Source organism: Pituophis catenifer, unplaced genomic scaffold, assembly GCF_029215685.1.
Source record: "Pituophis catenifer annectens isolate HBS135680 unplaced genomic scaffold, rPitCat1.0.hap2 SCAF_7, whole genome shotgun sequence".
In the NCBI taxonomy this organism is placed as follows: Eukaryota; Metazoa; Chordata; class Lepidosauria; order Squamata; family Colubridae; genus Pituophis; species Pituophis catenifer.
In genome coordinates this window covers 56,183,922-56,190,502 of record NW_027256887.1, presented here as the reverse complement: position 1 = coordinate 56,190,502, position 6,581 = coordinate 56,183,922, and the positions used below count along the sequence as shown (strand labels likewise).

Here is a 6,581-nt window from a genome sequence, read left to right as displayed (position 1 = left end):
TCCAATCCAGATTTTTGCAGGGCACTGTTCCAGCTCTTGAATGTCCAAGTCAGCCTATCTTCAGCCCACCACCTACCCACAAATGATAAGGCAGAGAAGACTAACCAGCTTCTCCAATAGTATTTAAGGTGTTATATACATCCAAGACAACTGGCCATCGTTGTTGCCTCTTGCAGAATTTTGTTATAACTTTCTCCATATATTGATTTCAATGACACCCTTTCAAGCTATGTATGGCACACTCCCAAAAGCATTACCAGACCACCCTGCACTAAAGTCATCTGTCCCAGGAGCTGCTGACTTCTTACAGGAGTAACTCACTGCCCAGGCCCTATTGAAGCAGCAGCTTGTCCAAGCTAAGCAGTCTTACAAAAAGTCTGCGTATGCCCACCAACTGGAGGGATTGCCAATAGCAGTAGGGGACAATGTCTGGCTTTCTACCAAGTTCTTACCATCTTCAAGTCCTTCCAAGAAGCTAGATGCTAAATTTGTGGGGCCATTCAAGATTCTCCGACAGATCAATTCTGCTGACTTCCATCTCCAATTGCCTCCCTCTGTGAAAGTGCATCCAGTCTTTCATCGATCTTTGCTTTCTAAAGATGTCCCTCCAAGTGCTCTGCAATCCCCCCCCCCACCACCAATCAAATGCAGCAGCAAAGGCATCCAGTATTTGATTCATTGGAAAGGCTGCCCTGTTTCTGGGAGAATGCATGGTATGTTCATGCCCCTGATTCAGTCCACTAATTTCATCTGCTTTTCTCTGAGAAACCACGACTGGCCAAGGTCCCAGGCCCCCAAGCCACTCTGCCTTCTCCATCAATGAAGGAATTAACCAACTTTTCTGAATTGCTCCGGGGGGGAAGCAGGTTTACAATGGGCTTTCTACCTCTGATCTTTATCACCCAGGTAGGGGAAGGAAGGGAACTTCTAACGCTGTTTCTGTATTTCAACAACTACCACCTGGTTCACCAGTCACTTCAAAAGAGGAGAGGAAGATTGTTTTGAGACTGCTGCCCTTGCCAAGTTCTCATGAGAACCCAGGCTTGAAGGAGGTGGAGAGCAGCTCCGAAGAGCCCAAGGAGGAGGTGGGGCAAGTTGGTGGTGGTGGGGTGTGTGATGTAGGAGATGACCATGCTAAACCTGGCCAAGCACATTATCAGTGTGGTCTTACTATGCTCTCACAAGAGACCTAATCCAGCCCACCCTTCCATTGATGCTTATCTAGTATCAATTTGCCTTGACCACTAATAGCTAAACATCTGTTTTCCTTTTTATTCTAAGTATGTTTAATTAGAAAAAAATAATTAAGGACTATATTGTCAGTGAAGGAATATTTAGAATCTACTGTGGTTTGATATTACCCAAACTAATATCTACTACCATTTTAATTATGCCAGTCCGCCCAAAGTGAATCAAGTTAAATGCTTAATTAAGATTCTTATATAATTATGATAATGATCCCAATGAGTTTAGACATACATGCCAGAGTTTTGCTTAGAGCCAGTAGTAAGGTAGTTCAGAAGCTAGTTGGAGTATGAGGTAGTATCATCCTTCACAATGCTTTTCTTGAGAATGAATTACCCTGAGCTTTCTGAAACCTGGAGTAGACCTATGATTTCTCCAGCAGCATAACCTTTGGAACAGATCTTAGATTGTATACAATTCTACAATTGTACATAATATAGCCATTTAACTAAATGTGCAAATTCTCAACAAATCTGGATGTATTATAAGATATGGGCTACAGATCTATACAGAATTTATTATAAAGTTCAAAATAAAACAAATATGAATATGCAAAATAATAAATTGTTAAAATTGGTAGTAGGTTTTTTCAGGGTCTAATTTTACAGGCAGTAAAACAGAATTTGTCTATTATCAAGGAAACTAAATCATACTGATCTGAAAGCAAGAACTGTACATAACAAAATCAGAACTCCCGCCAGGTGTTTTACCATAGTAAGAAGTTGTAAGGTGGGTCTTTAGAATCTTTATAGAGTATAAAGTATAAGAGGACATCAGCTGTAATTTCAATAGCCCCTTAACTGCAGAAGCAAAGTCTTAGCTCATAAGGAACTTTTTTATATTACCCTTTCAGGACTGCTATGGGGAGGAGAATGTTGAAAAATATACCCGTGTAAGATTTCACAGCTGCTATCCATTAGGGTTCAGGGTTTGGTGACTATTTTATTTCATTAAATTATATTTAATTATTTAATTTATTAAATTACCATTTTTATTAAATAAAATTTGAAATATGAAACCTGATATTACCATTTCCTCATTCGGAAGAACACTAATTTGGCATGATACAATGCTCTTGTTGGGCAATGTTGGATTCCAGGGTTCCAGGAGAACAGATTTCCTGATATTTTACCAGCAACTATAGCTGGTATCTTCAGAGGCAAAGATGCTGGCCACATTGCCAATGAAATGGCAGGCTCCCTTGGCAAGAGTCTATACGTGAGACAATATGCGTTGAATGCTGCCATAGGCATGCTCATTATAGGAATTCCTTGACTTAACAACAGTTCAGTGACACTATCAAGTTACAATAGCACTGAAAAAAGTGACTTATGATTGTTTTTCACTCTTATGACCCCTACAGCATCTCCATGGACACGTGATCAACCCTGGGCAGAGGTGAAATCCAGCAGGTTCTGACAGGTTCTGAAGAACCGGTAGGGGAAATTTTGAGTAGTTTGGAGAACCGGCATATACCACCTCTGGCTGGTCCCAGAGTGGGGTGGGAATGGGGATTTTGTGGTATCTTTCCCCTGGAGTGGGGTGGGAATGGGGATTTTGCGGTATCTTTCCCCTGGAGTGGGGTGGGAATGGGGATTTTGCGGTATCTTTCCCCTGGAGTGGGGTGGGAATGTGGATTTTGCAGTATCTTCCCCCTGGAGTGGGGTGGGAATGGGGATTTTGCAGTATCTTCCCCCTGGAGTGGGGTGGGAATGGGGATTTTGCGGTATCTTTCCCCTGGAGTGGGGTGGGAATGGAGATTTTGCAGTATCTTCCCCCTGGAGTGGGGTGGGAATGGGGATTTTGCAGTATCCTTCCCCTGGAGTGGGGTGGGAATGGAGATTTTGCAGTATCTTCCCCCTGGAGTGGTGGGAATGGAGATATTGCAGTATCCTTCCCCTGGAGTGGTGGGAATGGAGATATTGCAGTATCCTTCCTCTGCCATGCCCACAAAGCCACCCCACAGAACCGGTAGTAAAAAAATTTCACCACTGGTCCTGGGACTGTGTGATCACCTTTTGTGACAAGCAAAGTCAATGAGGAAGCCAGATTCACTTAACTGTGTTACAACTTAACCACTGCAGTGATACACTTAACAACTGTGCCAAGAAAAGTTGTAAAATGGGGCAAAAGTCACTTAACAAGTGTCTCACTTAGCAACAGAAATGTTGGGCTCAGTTGTGGTCATAAATCAAGGACTACCTGTACTGTCCACTTTCAAATCCTAGCCATTTTTTTCTAGTTTAAGAAAAGGGAGGTGTGGTAAACTAGGGAAATATGGTGTAAAATCTATATGAAGGTTTTATTCCTTCACTCGATATAACCTTTATTCGATTAATTATCATTAACGACGAAACAAGTTTTCAAGAAGGAAAGCGATCAAGAATTTTAAACCCACGAGCAGAATAGGCTAAAAAGCTGACCCCGACGTGATTCGAACACGCAGCCTTCTGATCTGGAGTCAGACGCGCTACCGTTGCGCCACGAGGTCCTGCGGATTTGCACCAGGCAAAGCTGTACAACTGGCTGAATGTGACTTCTTCGCGTTTCCAAAGCAAAGTTCTCTCGCGGTTTTGCAAGAGCAGAGCACCACGAAAAAGGAGAACCTCGGTCAGTCTCACAATGAGACACGAACGTCTGTTCCGATATTCCGAATTTTCCCCGCAGGGGCTGGCTTCGAAAAGCAGGCAGGGTGAACCACTATGGAAGTCTTCTCCCTACTTTCGGCTCCTAACAAAACCACCTATTTTATTTACCTTTCTGTTCCTTTGCTGGGTTTCTTGAATTCAAGCAGCCTTTTAGGAAAGCGGTCACATTTCTACGCGCCGTCCATTTGCTTAGTAAGGTAGCAGACTTTTAACCCAGAGGTCTTCAAACTAGGCAGCTTTAAGACTTGTGGACTTCAACTCCCAGAATTCTCCAGCCAGCTATGCTGGCTGGAGAATTCTGGGAGTTGAAGTCCACAAGTCTTAAAGCTGCCTAGTTTGAAGACCTCTGTTTTAACCTAACAGTGCCTTTCCTTTCCCGAGCAGACGCCGCTCTGTGCGGCTTCGACTGCTAATGCGTTAGACTCTCGCTTTGTTTGACTCCAACTTCTGGTGAGGTTTCTAATTAAAGCTGCCTGGAAAATGTACATAAAATTCAACCCACTCAAATTACAGCACGACCTTTAAAAGCGATATGGGTGGGAGAAAAAAAAGGCGATATTATCCACCTCCTCGTTAGTATAGTGGTAAGTATCCCCGCCTGTCACGCGGGAGACCGGGGTTCGATTCCCCGACGGGGAGAATGGGATTTTTTTGCTTCAATCAATTTACGAGCTGATTAGCCCCACTGCATGATTTTTAAATGCTTTTTGGCCAGTTAAAAGTGAGGGGACAACTTAAATTCAAGCCTCTTTTTTCACAGCCAGGGCTTACTATCGCTACTCTTTGCTTGCGTATTTTTACTTAGTAAAATTGCTTTTTGTGCCCATGGTGCTGCAATTGTCATGCAGATGTTAATCAAAATCTAGATAAATCTTCCCAATTTAGTATTTTCCAGATGTGTTGGATTTCAATTCCCAGTAAATCAGCAGCAGGATGTCTGACATCCTGGCTGGGGAATTCTAGGAGCTGAAGTCCACACACCTTAAAGTTCCCAAAATTGAGAAATCCTGATGTAATGACTGCTGTTTCCTTTACTGTCCGTTGTTGATCTTAAAAGGCAAAAGCTACTCACTTCTCTTCCTTGACAAAACTCTTCCTTGTTAGTTCTAAGGCCAGTTGCTGTATTTGTTACTAATTACGTCTTCTTTACATTTGATCTTAGTTCCATTTTTTTTTCAGTGCTTTTTGTGAGTTTTATTATGATATCCTTTTTCAACTATCATGATTATATCAGTAGAGCATTTTATTGATGTTTATTCCTGCAATTCCAACAGAGTGCTCATCTCCTGCCAGTCTAAGTTTCTTCAATATATATTTGGCACATGCTTTGAATAAATAGAGAATATATAGCTCTGTCTCATACATTTGCTGATCTGTTTTAATGTTTTCCATCCAGAATACAGCACCTTGTCCTATACAGATAGTCCTTGACTTATGATTGAAGTGTAGGAAGAAATATCCTTCTGGGTTCAGCTCCAAGTGGGGAAAAAGACACTGGAAACATGGAGACTGCTTGGAAAGATGGTTTAATGGTCGAGAGGATCACATGGTTTGAGTTCCTGAACAGAAAAGAGGGCAGAGATACAGTGAGTCCCTGGGTTTTATGCTTTCTCTGGCTTTGAACTTCTTGGGGCCCTGAAAGAGTATCCTGATTGGGGGTGGGGGTCTTAGCTAGCCTTGCTGGCTGATGTAATCTTTCCAGGTGCCATGTGGTGAGTTTCTGTCCTAGATGGGTCCTACTGTGTTGCAGATGATGTCCTTTGACAAAGGATTGAGTTTCTGTCTCTGGCCCATTAACAAAGGTGTGTGTGTGTGGGGGGGGGGGGGAGGCAGGAAGCTGCTTTGTGTTTAAAACATGTTTCTCCATTTCTCATCCAGGGAAATATAATATTCTGCCTTTTTAATATTTCCTAAAATATTTCATTCTTCCAGGAAAGGGTGGGTGCTAACTTCCTACAGAAGTTATGACAGTCCTTCCCAAAAGCTAGTTATTATGGCCTTACATACGTTATGGCCTCTGTATTGCTCCTTGCTTGTTCACCCTTCTGACCAACTACAGGGATTCTGCAGTGCCCCCCCTCCCCAATCTCCTTCCTCCATCCCACCAAGTGCCCGCAGACCTTTGGCCTGTTCCCAACCCAGCCAATCAGCCAGCTCCAGGACCCAGCAGCATCTTTATATGCAGGGTCCTTTTTAAAGGGGTTCCCTTTTTAAGGAGACTCCAGAATCACACATGGTTGCCATGAGGCAGCCTCTGTAGGAAAGCTGAACATCATATAACATTGCATCAAGTGGGAATCTCTCTGCAAAACACAGAAATATAAGTTGCTGGGCTGTGGATGTGACTAAGGAGCAGGCAGAGTCCTTCAAATCCCTGGTTGGTTTCTGCTGCTGATTGTAGGCTTCCTTGAATGGCTGGGTGGATGGGTGGGAAACAAACCATGGCCTATGGGGACCTGATGAGGGAGAGACCAGGCTCAAGGCTGCTTCCTCTGAGGGGTGGGAAGCAGAGCATGGAGTGTCTCAGGGTTGTGGGAGGCCTTGGGAAGCCTAGGGCAGACCAGCGTGGGCCTGCGCTAGGCCTCTCAGGGTCTTCCCAACCACTGAAGCACGCTTTATGACCTGTGCCATTGTTTAATGATCACATCATTAATCTCACTTAACAACAACTTGCAACTATAATGGGCA

General features: G+C 43.5%; 2 non-coding genes across 2 annotated transcripts; one reads left to right on the top strand and one right to left on the bottom strand.

The window, feature by feature from the left end:
• Positions 1-3,664: 3,664 nt before the first annotated feature.
• Positions 3,665-3,736, bottom strand: TRNAW-CCA (transfer RNA tryptophan (anticodon CCA)). Its single transcript has one exon. It is a non-coding gene; the product is annotated as a tRNA-Trp (tRNA).
• Positions 3,737-4,460: 724 nt separating this feature from the next.
• Positions 4,461-4,532, top strand: TRNAD-GUC (transfer RNA aspartic acid (anticodon GUC)). The gene has a single exon. It is a non-coding gene; the product is annotated as a tRNA-Asp (tRNA).
• The last annotated feature ends 2,049 nt before the right edge of the window (positions 4,533-6,581 follow it).